The sequence below is a fragment of the Pan troglodytes genome, chromosome X (genome assembly GCF_028858775.2).
Source record: "Pan troglodytes isolate AG18354 chromosome X, NHGRI_mPanTro3-v2.0_pri, whole genome shotgun sequence".
In the NCBI taxonomy this organism is placed as follows: Eukaryota; Metazoa; Chordata; class Mammalia; order Primates; family Hominidae; genus Pan; species Pan troglodytes.
In genome coordinates, this window is record NC_072421.2 from 124,738,374 (window position 1) to 124,756,688 (window position 18,315).

Below are 18,315 nucleotides of genomic sequence, written 5' to 3' on the forward strand. Positions count from 1 at the left end.
TTCTAATCACTGATTAGTGCACCAAGCAGCCTAATAAATATCTTTGATGGGAATTTAATGAGAAAAAGAAGTCCTCATAAATTTCAAGTGAAGTTTTACCAAAACACTTAATACATTACACTCAGCTTATAATAGAATGGAGGCTAATTTTTAAAAATTAGGAGGCCCAAATTAGGATTTTGGCTCTGCAAATTACAAGTCATATTGTCTTTCACAGTTCTTCATGCTCCAGATTTTATCTGTAGAATTTAAAAAAAACTTGCCCATATTTCTAGGTTGTTCTGAATCTTATATAAAATTCAGGATATAAAAATGAATTTAAAACTGTCAAGTAAAATACTTGAGTAAGGAAATTAGAGAAATATTAGTATTTCTCTAATTTGAGTCTCACAAAATAGTGAGAGTTGTAAATTCTAAATAATTTTAAGGCAATACAGTTTGATTATCTTCAAAGGTGGGAAGTAATTCCCACTAGGTTCGTGCCTTACTGACTGATTCAATAAATACTTAAGAATAAGTTAAAATTCAAATCTCACTTGGGAAATGTTTCAGGCCATTGAAATATTTTTTTCTTTTAAATCTCAATTTGAGCTGTCCAACACAGTATCTACTTGCCACATGTGGTTATTTATATTAATATTAAAATTAATTAAAATTAAAATTCAGTTCCTCAGTGTGCTAGCCACATTTCTAGTGGTCAATATCCACATGTGGCTTGGGCCTACTACATTTCACACTACTTATATGTAGACCTTTCCCATTGTCACAAAGTTCTATTGGACAGGACTACTAGATAGAGGGAAGGTGTCATTTGAGTTGGAGCTTGAAAAATGAATGACAGTTTACCTGTCAAAGAAACACATGCACATAGGTCAGCATAAGGCTGTGGTGTGTGTATGTGTGTGTGTGTGTGTGTGTGTTTGGAGGAGGGTGTTCCATTGAATAGCTTTAGTCTAAATAGTCTTAGTACCCCCCCAAACCTTGTTTTTTTACTTTAGCAAAACTTTCATTTATAAATATCACATATCTTTTATAAACCGGTATTACAAAGTTAAAACCTAACCCAGATGTATTCTATTTATCATGCTTTAGAGAAAATGGTGTATTAAGTAGTAGGCTTTTTTTTTTTTTTTTTTTTTTTTTTTGAGGCAGAGTCTCGCTCTGTCGACTAGGCTGGAGTGCAGTGGCACGATCTGGGCTCACTGCAAGCTCCGCCTCCTGGGTTCACGCCATTCTCCTGCCTCAGCCTCCCGAGTAGCTGGGACTACAGGTGCCCGCCACCACACCCAGCTAATTTTTTGTTTTTTTTTTTAGTAGAGGCGGGGTTTCACTGTGTTAGCCAGGATGCTCTCGATCTCCTGACCTTGTGATCCACCCACCTCGGCCTCCCAAAGTGCTGGGATTACAGGCGTGAGCCACCGCGCCCGGCCTAGTAGTAGGCTTTAATAGCACCACATAAACTGATGATACGATTCACATTTTTCATTCCTTTGTAATTTTTAAACTTATACTGAAGCTGAGTCACAGTCCATCAGAGTTTCACAGAATATTAATGATCACTAGTTTAAAACCCCTGTTCTCCAAGAGAAGAGACTAAGGCTCAAAATGAAGGTCTTGCCAACAAAATGTAGACTTTAAGTGACAAAGTCCGTTGTAATTTTACTAGTAAGACAAGAAATGGTAATACTTGAGGTTTCTCCCAATTTGCTATCAATTACTAATATCCTTATTCTTATGTTTTCCCCATATAAAACCAGACACATTTTATTATTAGATGCATGTAAAGATATAACCTCTAGCATGCTGATGATGAAGTCTATAGGCTTTTTATCAAATACATTATTTTTATTAGGTTGGTGCAAAACTAATTGGGGTTTGGCATTACTTTCCATGGCAAAAACCACAGTGATTTTTGCACCAACCTAATATTACTCTCTGGATATCCAAATAGGCAGAACATTTTGAAGAGACCTAATGAAATTTAATAGCAATTTGCAAATTTACCCATGTTTTGGGAAAATTTAGAATTATTAAGTTAGAAAAAGTAGAAATATATCTATACCCTATTTCTAAATGTAGAAAAGGTATTGATTTTTCAAGACTCAGGTAAAAATTCAACCTTCCAAATCATTAACACATTTAATACATTTTTAAGGTTTATCATTCATTAGGCACAATGCTAGATTCTAGCTACACATACCTAGAGTAAAATTTGATTATAGTCTTATGGATAAATAGATATGCAAAGAGATCAATAAAATTGTCAGTAAGAAACATACATTTATTAATTAAATACTATGTATAAGGTACACCATGTGGTAATTGCAATATTGGAGGAATGGACAAGTTTCCGTGGAAACCCAGAGAAAAGATCACCTAATTAATATTTCTCTATGTTTCTATAAATGCCATTTATTGCTTTGTTATGTCACTTACATTTTTATATTCTTCACTCTTCAGTCATTTGTGTATGAATTTATCTTCTTTAATAACGTATATGAAACTGATGGACAAGATATTATATTAGACCACAGAGCTTAGTATTCTGTTACGTACATGGTAGGTACTTCGTAAATGCTGCCTGAATATTTTTTTAGTAGTAAGAATAAGCTATGCAAGGTGCAATGCACGTTTGATTATAAGTGGACTTTCATTGGCTTATATTGATTTTTGAAAATAAATAAAACATTCTGAAAATATTGCAAAACAACATTATTTTTTTTCTTATTAGCAAAAAAAACATTTTTAACAGTCCATAAGAATATTTGATTAAAGCTGCTTTTGGTTTTGAAGACCTTACTTCTCTCAGAAAGAATGATGATCCTGTAAATAGATTTTATGCTTCTTGAAGTAAGACTGTTACCCAACCATATGTTTATCTTTCTTTCTTGTCAGTAGGGATACAGTTGCCATGGTAACTGAGTTATGTAGAATGTAACAGAGCAATATTTGTTGACAGTTTCTAGTCAGATTACTGGCCAACCAGGCTCTTAGAGAAAAAAAGACAGTGCATATTACCAAAAATGTTCTCCTTAGTTTAAGTCAAACATATTCCCTATCCAAAATGTCAGTGCCATAGAAGTCCACTTATCTTTATGCAGGGGGGTATTTAAAAAATAATTGTGCTTGTCTTATATGGGGTGATTTCTCTGATGCAATATGATGTGCAAAGCCTTATTTATGGTGAGAAGCTTCAAAAAGTTACTTTTGAATTATTTTATCTAAGTAAGCACATTGTGTAGGAGTAATGTTATGGGTAAGAAGGGCTAAAAGGGCAGTTACCATAATGATGATTCCTTTCTCTCAGAAATATTTTTAAAATGATTACAACATAGGAGATGTTTGGAAACTTCCTTCATTTGTTGTGACCTAAATTATTTCTAACCAAAATTAAACACATTGTCCCATGGATGAAGAGAAAGACAAAAAAAAAAAAAACATCTAAGTTGACTGCAGCTGCTCTGGAAATTTTCTTTTGGCAGACTGCAGTATGTCAGAAGATCATCTGAGTTATGTTTAGTGATACATGTATGTGTATTTCAAAAACTTACTAGCCATATAAAACTTATTTGCTCTCAAAGGCAAAGAAAAACATAAGCTGAAGGGACAGCTCCCAATGTAAGCTACATTATTACATAAATGGCTTTCTAGTCTAGGCTATGGAAAAGGTAGATGGTCTCAGATAAGGAAGGTGAAATGTGGGGCGAAGATCGCAAAAGTTCTAAAGAGAAAATCAGGCAAGACCAACTAATCAAAGAAAACAGTGAGGCTAGTGGCTCCTGATTCTTTCTCCAGCTAATTGGACTCCACATACACACCAAGAAGACCCAGTAAGAACACCACCAGCTGGCAACGAATCAGTCATTTGACATTTTCAGTGTTGGGTACAGGTCTGTTTACCCCTCCGTAAATAGAAATGCGTTAACCTCCCCAGTCTCTTCTCTACATCTCATCAACTCCCTCTAGCTCTATCTGTCTAAGGGGATCTGCTTGAAAGATTTCAGGAAGAGCCGCTAGAGCAAAATTCCTTAAAGTTAGGGTATTCAGAAAGTCCTTGAAATTGAATTAAAAAACACATTTTTATTTTAATTAACCTTTCATAGAAATTAAGCACTTCTTCCAATTAATGAATGCTGCTAACAGTCCACAGTGTTATTATCAGAACCTTAACTTGGTCACCAATAGAAATCATAGATATTATTTTACATAACATTACAGCTTTTGCCAATATCACTAAAAGCATTACTTTGAAATTGTGGTAGTATAAGGCCCACTCCTGGATATTTTTACTTAATGTATTAATAATTCACTGCATATATTATCATGATACAATTTATGTTATACAATATTTTTATATCTTCATTTCAGTATAATTGGTTTGTCATCCTTTGTATTTTATTTTATGCATTTAAAAATATTATTGTGAAGGGGTCTGTAGATTTCACCAAAGTGTCAAGGAGATGAGTACCATGACAAGTTTAATAACCTCTGCTATAGAGGGAAAGGAAGAAGTCAGTAATTGTTTTCATGCAGCTTAAGTATTCACTGTTTAGAGTAGGCAATTATTTTACTCTGCAAATAAAGTAAAATTTGCTTTACACTTCAAAAATTTGTCTGACGGAAAAGAAACACTTAAAGCATCTCTTTTAAAATACAGAATCTTGGGCTCATCCCTAGACTTACTGAATCAGAGGGAGTAACTTGGCAATTTTTACTTTAAGTAGCACAAATCTGTGCTTTTATCTTAGGAAAAATTGAGGAAAGACTGAATTAGAGGAACTATGAATGACTGAAAAGAGGAATTCAGTGGGAGGTCAAACAACTAGGTGACTGGACTTTTAAAACTAGAGTACCTCATGTTGTCACTCATAGGTGGAAGTTGAACAGTGAGAACACATGGACACAGGGTGGGGAACATCACACACTGGAGACTGTCGGCAGGTGGGGAGCTGGGGGAAGGATAGCATTAGGAGAAATACCTAATGTAAATGTCATTAATCTCCAGTGAAATCTCCAGTGAAATAGATAACATAAATAAAAAATAATCACAGCATCAGGAAACAAAGGACACACTTAGAGAAATGCAAAATGTTCTGGAAAGTCTCAACAGTAGAATCGAAGAAGAAAAAGGAAGAACTTTAGAGCTCATTGGGAGGCTAAGGTAGGAGGATCACTGGAGGTCAGGAGTTCAAGATCAGCCTATCCAATATGGTGAAATCCTGTCTCTAATAAAAATACAAAAATTAGCCAGACATGATGGCATGTGCCTTTAATCCCAGCTACTTGGGAGGCTGAGGCAGGAGAATCATTTGAACCCAGGAGGCGGAGGTTGCAGTGAGCTGAAATGGCACCACCGCACTCCACCTTGGGCAAGAGAGTGAGACTTCATCTCAAAAAAAAAAAAAAAAAAGAAAGAAAGAACTTCAGGCTGGGCATGGTGGCTCATGCCTGTAATCCCAGCCCTTTGGGAGGCTGAGAAGGGTGGATCACCTGAGGTCAGGAGTTCAAGAGCAGCCTGGCCAACATGGTGAAACCTGTCTCTACTAAAGATACAAAAATTAGCCAGGTATAGTGGCATGTGCCTGTAATCCCAGCTACTCAGAAGGCTAAGGCAGGAGAATTGCTTGAACCTGGGAGGCAGACATTTGCAGTGAGCTGAGATTGCACCACTGCACTCCAGCCTGGGTGACAGCCTGGCAAGACTCTGTCTCGAAAAAAAAAAAAAAAAAAAAATAGAACGTCAGCGCTCCAACAGAAAGTTTTCAAATTAACCCAATCCAACAAAAACTCACAAAGAGAATAAAAAAATAATGAGAGCATCCAAGAAGTTTGGTATTATGATAGATGACCAAACGTAAGAATAATAGGCATTCCTGAGGAAGAGGAGAAAACTAAAAGTTTGGAAAACATATTTGGGGGAATAATTGAGAAAAACTTCCCCAGCCTTTCTAGAGACCTAGACATCCAAATATAAGAATCTCAACGAACACCTGGGAAACTCATCATAAAAAGACCATCACCTAGGCACTTCGTTATCAGGTTATCTAAAGTCAAGACAAAGGAAGAATCTTAAGAGTTGTGAGACAAAAGCACCAGGTAACCTATACAGAAAAACCTGTCAGATTAACAGCAGATTTCTCAGATGAAACCCTACAAACTAGAAGGGATTGGAGCCCTATCTTCAGCCTCCTCAAACAAAACAATTATCAGCCATTAATTTTGTATTCAGCAAAAGTAAGCTTGATAAGTGAAGGAAAGACAGTCTTTTTCCAACAACCAAGTGCTGAGAGAATCCACCACTACCAAGCCAGCACTACAAGAATTGCTAAAAAAGAGCTCTAAGTCTTAAAACAAATCCTGAAAACACATCAAAACAGAATCTCTATAAAGCATAAATGTCACAGGGCCTATAAAACAAAGATACAGTAAAAAACAAACAAACAAAGCCCTAAGGTATACAGGCAACAAACAGCATGATGAATAGAATAGTACCTCACATCTCAATATTAACGTTCAATGTAAATGGCCTAAATGCTTCACTTAAAAGACAGAATTGCAGAATGGAAAAAAAAAATTCACTAACCAACTATCTGCTGCCTTCAAGAGACTCACCTAACACATAAGGACTCACATAAACTTAAGGTAAAGGGGTGGAAAAAGACATTCCATGCAAATGGACACCAAAAGTGAGCAGTAGTAGCTATTTTTATGTCAGACATAACAAACCTTAAAGCAATAGCAGTAAAAAAGACAAAGAGGGACATTATATAATGATAAAAGGCCTTGTCCAACAGGAAAATATCACAATCCTAAATATATATCCACCTAATACTGGAGCTACCAAATTTATAAAACAATTACTACTCGACCTAAGAAATGAGATAGACAGCAACACAAAAATATTGGGAGAGTTCAATACTCCACTGACAGCACTAGGCAGGTCATCAGGACAGAAAATAAACAAAGAAACAATGGATTTAAGTTATACCCTGGAACAAATGGACTTAACAGCTATTTACAGAACATTCTACCCAACAACCATAGAATATACATTCTATTCATCAGCACATGGAATTTTCTCCAAGATAGACCATATAATAGGCCACAAAACAAGTCTTAATAAATTTCACAAAATTGAGATTATATCTAGTACTCTTTCAGACCACAGTGGAATAAAACTAGTAATCAACTCCAAAAGGAATGTTCAAAACCATACAAATACGTGGAAATTAAGTAACCTGCTCCTGAGAGATTATTGGGTCAACAATAAAGTCAAGATGGAAATTAAAAAATTCTTTGAACTGAATGATAATAGTGACACAATCTATCAAAACCTTTGGGATATAGCAAAGGAAGTGCTAAGAGAAAAGTTCATAGCCATAAATGCCAAATCAAAAAGCCTGAAAGAGTGCAAATAAAAAATCTGAGGTCACACCTCAAGAAAATAGAGAAATGAGAACAAACCAAATCCAAACCCAGCAGAAGAAAGGAAATAACAAAGATCAGAGCAGAAATCAAATGAAATTAAAAGAAGAAAAACAATACAAAAGATAAATGAAATAAAGCCTGTTTCTTTGAAAAGATAAATGAAATTGATAGGCCATTAGCAAGATTAACCAAGAAAAGAAGAGAGAAAATCCAAATACGCTCAGTGAGAAATGAAATGGGAGCTATTACAGGTGACACCACAAAGACAAAAGATCATTCAAGGATACTATGGACACCTTTGCATCATAAACTAGAAAATCTACAGGAGATGAATAAATTCCTGAAAATATAAGTTCCTCCTAGGGGACATGGATGAAGCTGGAAACCATCATTCTCAGCAAACTAACACAGGAACAGACAACCAAACACCGCATATTCTCACTCGTAAGTGGGAGTTGAACAATGAGAACACATGGAAAAATGGGAGGGGAACTTCACATACTTGGGTCTGTTGAGGGGTGCAGGACTAGGGGAATGATAGCATTAGGAGAAATACCTAATGTAGATGATGGGTTGATGGGTGCAGCAAACCACTATGGCATGTGTATACCTATGTAACAAACGTGCACATTCTGCACATGTATCCCACAACTTAAAGTATAATAATAATAATAATAAATTACCAACAACAAAAAAGTCCATGACCAGGGGGATTCACAGCTGAATTCTACCAGACATTCAAATAATAATTGGTACCAATTCTATTGACACTACTCTACAGGATAGATAAAAAAGGAATCCTCCCTAAATCATTCTATAAAGCCAGTATCACCCTAATACCAAAACCAGGAAAGGACATAACAAAAAAAGAAAACTACAGACCAATATCCCTGATGAACATAGATGTTGAAATCCTTAACAAAATACTAGCTAACCAAATCCAACAACATATCAAAAAGATAATCCACCATGATCAAGTGGGTTTCATACCAGGGATGCAGGGATGGTTTAACATACACAAGTCAATAAATGTGATACACGACATAAACAGAATTAAAAACAAAAATGACATGATCATCTCAATAGATGCAGAAAAAGCATTTGACAAAATCCAGCATCCATTTATGATTAAAACCCTCAGCAAAATTGGCATACAAGGGACATACCTTAATGAAATAAAATCCACCTATGACAAACTCACAGCCAGCATAATACTGAATGGGGAAAAGTTGACAGCATTCCCTCTGAGAACCTGAAAAAGACAAGGATGCCCACATTCACAACTTCTATTCAACATAGTACTGGAAATCCTAGCCAGAGTAATCAGACAAGAGAAAGAAATAAAGGGCATCCAAATCGGTAGAGAGTCAAACTGTCACTGTTTCTGATGATATAACTGCATACCTAAAAAACCCTAAAGACTGCGCCATAAAGCATCTATAACTGATAAAATAATTCAGCAAGGGCTGGGCGTGGTGGCTCACATCTGTAATCCCAGCACTTTGGGAGGCCGAGGCAGGTGGATCACCTGAGGTCAGGAGTTCAAGACCAGCCTGGCCAACATGGCGAAAACCTGTCTCTACTAAAAATACTAAAAATTGACCGGGTATGGTGATGGGTACCTGTAATACCAGCCACTTCGGAGGCTGAGACAGGAGAATTTCTTGAACCCAGGAGGCAGAAGTTGCAGTGAGCCAAGATTGGCGCCATTGCACTCCAGCCTGGGTGACAGAGTGAGACTCTGTCTCAAAAAACAAACAAACAGACAAACAAAACAAACAAAAAAAGAATTCAGCAAAGTTTTAGGATACAAAATTGATGTACACAAATTAGTAGCTCTGCCATATACCGACAGCAATCAAGCTGAGAATCAAATCAAGAACTCAACCCTACTTAGGAATATACTTAACCAAGGAGGTGAAGGACCTTTATAAGGAAAACTACAAAACACTGTTCAAAGAAATCACAGATGACACAAACAAATGCAAACACATTCCATGCTCTTGGATGGGTAGAGTCAATATTGTGAAAATGACCATACTGCCAAAAGCAATCTACAAATTCAATGTAATTCCCATCAAAATATCAGCGTCATCTTTCACAGAACTAGAAAAAAAATCCTAAAATTCATATGGAACAAAAAGAGAGCACTCACAGCCAAACCAAGACTAAGCAGAGAGAACATATCCTGAGGCATCACATTACCTGATTTCTAACTATACTATAAGGTCATAATCACCAACACAGCATGGTACGGGTATAAAAATAGGCACACAGACCAATGGAGCAGAAAAGAGAACACAGAAATAAACCCAAATACTTACAGCCAACTGATCTTTGATAAAGCAAACAAAAACATAAAGTGGGGAAAGGACAACCTATTCAACAAATGGTGCTGGGATAATTGGCAAGCCACATATAGGAGAATTAAACTGGGTCCTCATCTCTCACCTTATACAAAAATCAACTCAAGATGGATCAGACTTATATCGAAGACCTGAAACTATAAAAATTCTAGAAGATAACATTGGAAAAACCTTTTTAGACATTGGCTTATGCAAGGACTTCATGAACAAGAACCCCAAAGGAAATGCAATAAAAACAAAGGTAAATACGTGAGAATTAACTGAATTAAAGGGCTTTCACATGGCAAAAGGAACAGTCAGCGGATTTAACAGGCAACACACAGAGTGGGAGAACATCGTCACAATCTATACATCCAACAAAGGACTGATATCCAGAATCTACAATGAATTCAAACAAATTAGTAAGAAAAAAATTCCATCAAAAAGTGGGCTAAGGACATCAATAAACAATTCTCAAAAGAAGATATACAAATGGCCAGCAAACATGAAAAAATGCTCAACATCAGTAATGATCAGGGAAATGCAAATCAAAACACAATGGGATACCACCTTACTCTGGTAATGATGGTCATAATTAAAAAATAAAAAAAATAGATGTTGGCATTGATGCAGTGAAAAAGGAGCACTTCTATGGTGCTGGTGGGAAAGTAAAGTAGTGCAACGACTATGGAAAACAGTGTGGAGACTTTTTAAAGAACTAAAAATAGAACTACCATTTGATTCAGCAATCCTGCTATTGAGTGTCTACCCAGAGGAAAAGAAGTCATTATATTAAAAAGGTACTTGCACACGCATGATTATAGCAGCATAATTTGCAATTGCAAAAATGTGAAACCAACTCAAATGCTCATCAAAGAGTGGATACAGAAACTGTGGTATGTATATGATGGAATACTACTCAGCCATAAAAAGAAATGAATTAATGGCATTCACAGTAACCTGGATGGGATTGGAGACTATTATTCTAAGTGAAGTTACTCAGGAATAAAAAAACAAGCATCGTATATTCTCACTCATAAGTGGGAGCTAAACTATGAGGATGCAAAGTCATAAGAATGACACAATGGACTTTGGGGACTCAGGGGGAAACAGTGGGAGGGGGTTGAGGGATAAAAGACTACAAATCGGGTTCAGTGTATACTGCTCAGGTGATGGGTGCACCAATGTTTCACAAATCACCACTAAAGAACTTACTCATGTAACCAAATACCACCTGTTCCCCGAAAACCTATGGAAATAAAAAAATATAAAAAATAAGTAAATAAAAATAAAGTGAATGTCCTGGAGAGAGCATATAGTTGGATCCTGTTTTTTAAATTCATTCAGCCTGTCTGTATCTTTCGATTGAAGAGATTCATCCATTTACATTTAAAGTAATTACTGATAGGGAAGGACTTACTGTTGCCATTTAGTTCATTGTTTTCCATATGTCTTGTAGCTGTTTTGTGCATTTCCCCTCTTACTGACTTCCTTGGTGTTCTGTTGACTTTTTGTATTGATGTGCTTTTAATGCCTTATTATCTCCTTTCATGTATATTTTGTAGTTATTACTGTGATTACATAAAACATCGTGGTTATAGAATTCCATTTTAAACTGATAACAATTTAAACTGATAACATATAAAATTCAACTACTTTACTGCTCCATCTTCCACACTTTATGTTATCAATGTCACAAAGTATATCTTTCTATGTTGTATATACATTAACATTGATTTTAATGTTTTTATCATTAAAATTATATGGACCAAAATCACAACAGTACAGGATATATTAGCCCATGTATTTACCATTACTAGAGAGCTTTATATTTTTGGATGGCTTTGTGTTACTGCCTACTGCCTTTTTTGTTTCAAATTGAAGGACTCCCACTAGCATTTCTTATAGAGTAGGTCTAGTGGTAATAAGCTTCTTTGGCTTTTGTTTATCCGGGAAAGTGGAGGAGTAAGGCCTGGAACAGGATTTTCCCTTACAGCCCTCAGAAAGAACCAACCCTCCTGACAACCTGATTTCAAAATTATAGACTCCAGAACTGTGAGAACGTAAATTTATCTTGTTTTATCTGCTCAGTTTGTGGTGGTTTGTTATTGTGGTCCTATCAAACTAATACATCCAGTAACTTAATTACTGTGATGTAAAGTTAACCATTATTAAAACATCTTATGTTATAGGATAAGGGGATAATAAAGAAGAAAACAAAAATTTTATATACACTCAAAACAAAATTCAGCATACATATTGAAAATTATTACAGTACTCATAACTAAAAACTGATTGCATGGTTGTAGCTTCTATTTATACTTACCTTTTCCTACTTTCCATTGCTTGCATTCTTTGTTCTCAGCAAGAATGTCAGTTGGCCATGGTTCTTTGTCTGGTGGGTAACACAAACCTTCATTCTTGTAGGGTCTTGGCTACTGGTAGTCCTGCCTGGATTTGGTTGTCATAGTTTTCCATTGACTTTAACCACAGGGCATGGTAGCACTAACAGATATCCAAAAATATCTCCTGCCTCCCAGACATAGTCTTCCCTTAACCTCTATTGTATAGCAACAGTCCGATTTATTCTTGGCAGTCAGGATCAATTGTTCCAATTAGCACAGTAACTAAAAATAAGCAAAATTTACTTAGAGGCATGAGAAGCCCAAAGTAGATGGGTAGCAGTCTTAACTTCTATTTCAATGAAATCATTGTTGGGTCTTCTGGTAGAAGCAGTCTTCCCTCTGGAACTATAATCTCTTGGCCAATACAGCATAAATTCATCTGAACAAGAAGAAACAATTTTGTTCATGGGTCAACAGAGGCAGTAGTGAGTGGTGTCACTCCCATTTCTACCCTTGATTTTTTGACACACATATTGTGTGTATAGTAGAACCAGCATTATATGTTGGACACTGATTCAGAGCATATACATCTTCCTGGAGAACCTTGCCCCAGCCCTGCAAGTTATTGCTACTTAGCTGCCACCATCACTGACTCATCAAAAGATTATTACACTGAGTTATCAGGCCAGCTGCTGCAGCATGGTGAGAAACACAGTAAAATTATTGAATTCCATGAACATAAGCATATTGCCTATAATTGCTGTGAAGTGAATTATTTAATCATAAATAATGGTGTATTATATACCATGGTAGTGTGTAAGGTATTCTGTAAGTCTGCAGATGATAGTTTTTTCAGAATCATTGTGTTCAGGGAAGGCAAATATTTTTCTAAAGTAAATGTCCATTCCAGTCACATAACAGAGTGCTGCTTCTTTCATAATAGAAATGGTTAAATGTAATTAATCAGTTACCAAATAGCTGTCTGTTCATCTGGTGAACAGTCCATATCAGAGACTCAGTGTTGGTTTCTGCTGCTAGCAAATTAGACACTCAGCAGTGGTGGTAACAAAATCAACCTTGATGGGTGGAAGTTTCTGTTGCTGAGCAATGCATAATCTCCCTCTCTGCCATCATGGCCATTGTTATGAGCCCACTGGTTAATACAGGAGTGTCTTGGAAAAAAAGTCTGATTGCTATCATCAGAATTGGTCATTCTATCCATTTAATTTTTTTCTCCATCCATCTGGGAATTTTCTCCTCTTCCTAAAATTTAAAACCAGCTTGAGCTTCTGCCTACTGAGAGAATTTTCCTTCACCGTTGTCATTCAGAGATGTCTCAGAAAGGGGCTGCTGTGCTGCAGCTGTCCACCTTCAGGTGGTACTGCATATCATATAGAACAATCTGTAAACCAGACCTGAGTTTTCTCTTATTCAGTGAAACAATCACAAGGAACTCCACATGAGGCTATAAGAGTGGGATGAGTGAGTAAAGGTAATATAACAAGCGTTGAAACTATAAGCATTGGGGCTACTTTGTTACATAACTTCCTTGTGCCTTTGGGTTTACTCAATCATGATATTGTTTGTCACTTCCATTTAATAATGCAATGCTGTTGTGCAAGCTCAACTTTATAGATTCATGGCTTAGACAATATCCAGTTTATGATGAGAAACTCAGGTCATATGTTAACTTGGTGGTTCATAATCAAGCATTCATAATTTACTAAGGCCCAGTACCAAGCAAAAAGCCACTTATCAAAATGACAAAACCTTCAAAAAGCATCTCTATCTGCCATAGACACTTGAAGCACCATTGGATCTGTTGGCTCATGTGGCCCAAGTGACAGAACAGCTTGAACAGCAACCTGGGCCTTCTAGAAAGCCTTCTCTTGTGCTGGACACCACTTAAAACTAGTAGCTTTTTATTTCAGTTGAAAAATGTACTGGAGTAGTATACCTCAATGAGATATGATTGCCTCCAATGGCTAAAGAGGCCCATTAGATGTGTATTCTTCTTTTTCGGTTGTACAAGGATTCAGATGCACTCACGTATTCTTCATCTCAGGAAGTATATCGTGACATGCTCCACACCACTGGACCTCTAGAAATTTCACTGACATCGAAGGCCGCCAAATTTCTGTGAAATTTATTTTGTTACCTTCTAACACAAGGAAATTTTTTACCAATAATCCTAGAGTAATTGCTACTTTCTACATACTATATCCAATCAGCAAAATATTATCAATGTAATGGACCAGCATAATGTCTTATGGAAGAGAAAAGCAATCAAATTTTCCTTACATCTATGATGGCATAGGGCTGGAGCATTGATATACCCATGGAGTATAACAGTAAAGGGGTATTGCCGGTCTTGTCGGCGGAAAGTCAACTGCTTCTGGTGGTCTTTATTAACAGACGTAAATAAAAAAGCACTTGCTACATCAATACCCACATACTAGGTGCCAGGGGATGTGTTAATTTGCTAAAGAAATTAAGTCACATCAGATACAGTGGCTGTAATTGGAGTTATGACCTTGTTAAGCTTACGATAATCCACTGTCATTCTCTAAGATCTATGTGTTTTCTGCACAGAACAAATAGGTGAGTTTAATGAGATGTGGGGGGGAGTATCTTTCAAGTCCATGATTGTGACACTAACCTCTGGAGTTCCTCCAGAAATGTGGTACTGCTTTTGTTTACAATTTTTCGAGGTAGAGGCAGTTCTAGAGGCTTTAACTTGGCCTTTCCTACCATAGTAGCCCTCATTCTGCCAGTTGCTGGATATTTCTATTTCAATTATGTATTCTGAAACTGAGGGATTTACCAAAAGATGGGTTTGGAAACCCTCTGAGCTCATTGTCTGATGGATCTGAGCTAAAGCATCATTGACCACACTAACTCTACAAACCAAAAATTGGACTGGTTACACTTAGTAGTATTTTTGGCCACCTGGAATTAGTGTGAGTTCAGAACCAGTGTAATTATGGCTAATAATTAATGCCCAAAAAGTCTGATTATTTGCTTTTTTCCAATGCACAGTAACCCTAATAGAAGACTTTAGGTTCATTTGGGGAAGTCTGGGAGAAAGATTAATGGTATACATTTTTGGCAGTATACTAGGGTTCTTCTCCACAGGAGCCTGGACTCCCATTCATTCAAGAAGTCGTAGGTCTGTAAACTGACTCAAGTTTCAAGATTGATTGAGCGATTATAATTTTCTGTTTTGGTGATTCATATTACAGAAGTGTTTGAAGTCAATTACATAACTGACAATAAAGAAATAATTACAGTCTGGTTTGCAAAGACCAATCATATTGGCTACTTGATCAGGATTTTCATTGACGATAAACAGGCAGTTGACGAAATGCTTTCTTGATGTGTGCCTATCTATTTCCCTTGCCAATTACTGTGACCATACCTACCTTGACTTTGGCAATTAAGTGTTGCCACTTGGCCTCTGCAACCCCAGAATCCATTTAAAGATTCCTGTTTAGTGGTCACCCCATTGATTTAGACATCCTTATTCATTGGCAGTAGTTCCCACTGTAATTTCTAACCTAAGGGAAGGAGAAATGCCAGAGTTTTTCAGTAATGCCAGGGCTCCACTTGCAACTTTATATGTCATAGTTGTAATGACAGAAGTCTTCTGTAGACCCTTCTGGAATGGGTAAGCAAGTTTTACATAATAAATTCATTGTAAGTTTTCAATCTCCCTAAGCCTTTAGATACCTTCTTCTACAGTATACCAAGGAAGTTCTGGTACTTTATTTTTATTTAGCATGGGCACCTTTTGGTCCATATTTCAGCCAGCCATCCAAACAAATTATTAGAAAGCTCTAACTTAAGCTGCAACATTGAATACGCTCTGCTTTGTGGGCCCATATAAAAAATTCAACTTGATATAATGGTATGTTCCATTCACCATTATTCCACATCCCGAATATTCATTCCCGTATATATTCTCCACATTTTTGTTTATTCATAAATTGGAAAACGTCATACAGTTCTTTTGGAGTATAGTGCACTTCCTCATGGGTGACACTTTGTACCTTACCCTTTAGGGCCTGCTGGGACTTGTGCCTAGTTATAGGTCTAAAAGCAAAGAAAGACATTAGGGGTAGGTCCTAAAGAGACACAGAAGTGCCTTATAAGGGAACTACCTCTGGGAAGGTCATTAAAATTCCTCAGGGAAAGACAGGGTAACCTCCTCAAACAGGGGTAGAAAAGCTGCTCCTACTAAGAAGAATCATCAACATTTAGGGGTTCAATATTCCCAGCTTCATCAGGATCTGTCCATATGTGCCCAGTCCAATTTTAAGATTCTCAGTCCTTCTCATCTAATACTCTTGTCTTGACAGAAGATATTTTACAAGGTTGAGAATTCAAGTCACTTTGTAATTTATTCACTCACAGGATGAGTCTCTGGATTTGGTTTTCAACACTCTCAACCCTGTGACTATGGAAGATGGAGTTTTCTCAGGGAAGACATAAAAACTTTCAGATAATTTATCTGGACCTTTAGCTGGGAATTATAAGCCTTAAGCTCATGCTTCACCTCCTGCCCATCCACTTCCAATAGCATAGTTAGAAGAAACCAGCCAGTTACATTATTCTCATTAGTTTGACAAAATGTTCTAAGGTATCGAATGCCTGGTTACTCAGAACTTTGCCTTTTTGTAAGGGGTTTTAGTTCTCTATTTTTAAAATAACTGTTAGATTAGGGGTATTTAAAGGTGATATTTCACATATCTGTATTGCCACATTATGCCATTGACTATCAGTGTCCTTTTTACCAATAAAAATAGAGTAATTAGTGCCTTGAAATCTAATAAGGTTAGAGAAGAATGTCCAAAAAAACCAAATAATTAAGAAACTAATTTTTAAGATTATGTTGCTGTGAAAATCTCTTGGTACCAAAATCTATATCATTTGGGGTTTCCAGAGAAACAGAACCAGGAGAGACAGACAGAGAGAGAGAGAGAACTGATAGATAATTAATACAAATAAAGATAAACATATATATCTTAAATAGATTGGTAGATAAAGAAGTCTATAGATTATCTCAGTCTATTTATCTCTAGAAGCGTCTATCCATCTATTTATTTTTCTACCTATCTGTAGAAATACATTTATTGTGAGAAATTATCTCACGCAGTTGTGGGGGCTGGCAAGTCTGAAATTGGTAGGGCAGGCCAGCAGTCTGGAAAGTCAAGTAGGAGTTGATGCTGCAGTATTGAGGCAGAATTGCTCTTTTTTTCAGTTAGCATCCATTTTCATTCTCAAAACCTTTGAACTAACTGGGTGAGGTCCTACTCACATTATCCAGTGTAATTTTTTAGATTTAAAGTCAACTTATTGTAGATGTTAACTACATACAAAGAATATGTTCACAGTAATACATAGATTATTGTTTGATTATTATAAATAATTGGGGACTATCTTCTAGCTAATTTAACACAAAAAGCTAATAATCACACATAGCATCTACCTGAAATATTACTATTTTTGTTAAAAAATCTATTTAATTTTTTAAAGATTAGATATCGATCTAAAATGCATTCTATCTAATATAACTTTAGAACTTATCTTTGTAAATGAATATATTGTTCTGACTCATTTGAGAATAACTGAGGATTGGAGATATTGAATGTTATGGGTTGACACGTGGTCACCCAAAATACACATGTTGAAGTCCTAATCCCCAGTGCCTCAAAATGTGACCTTATTTGGAGATAAGGTCTTTACAGAGATAACCAAGCTAATGAGGGATGATTACAGTTGACCGCAATACAAAATTATTGATGTCCTTATGAAAGGGGAAAATTTAGGCACAGGGGTACAGGTAGAACACCATGTGATGAGACACAGGGAGAAGATAATCATCTGTAATTCAAGAGGGATACCTGAAATAGATCTTTCTTTCACAGCTTCAGAAGGAACAAACCTCACTGACACCTTGATTTTGTATTTCTAACTTCTAGAACTGTGAGAAAGGATTTGTTTGTTTGTTTAAACCACCCAGTTTGTGATGCCTTGTTATGGCAGCCTCAGCTGTCTTGAACAGTTCTTTACATGCCTGATTACTTCAGTACCTGTCTTCTAAAAATAAAAGTAAAAATATTCTCTTACATAGCCAGAGTATAATTATTACAATCTGCACATTTGATATCTGCTATAATACTATTATCTAATCCACA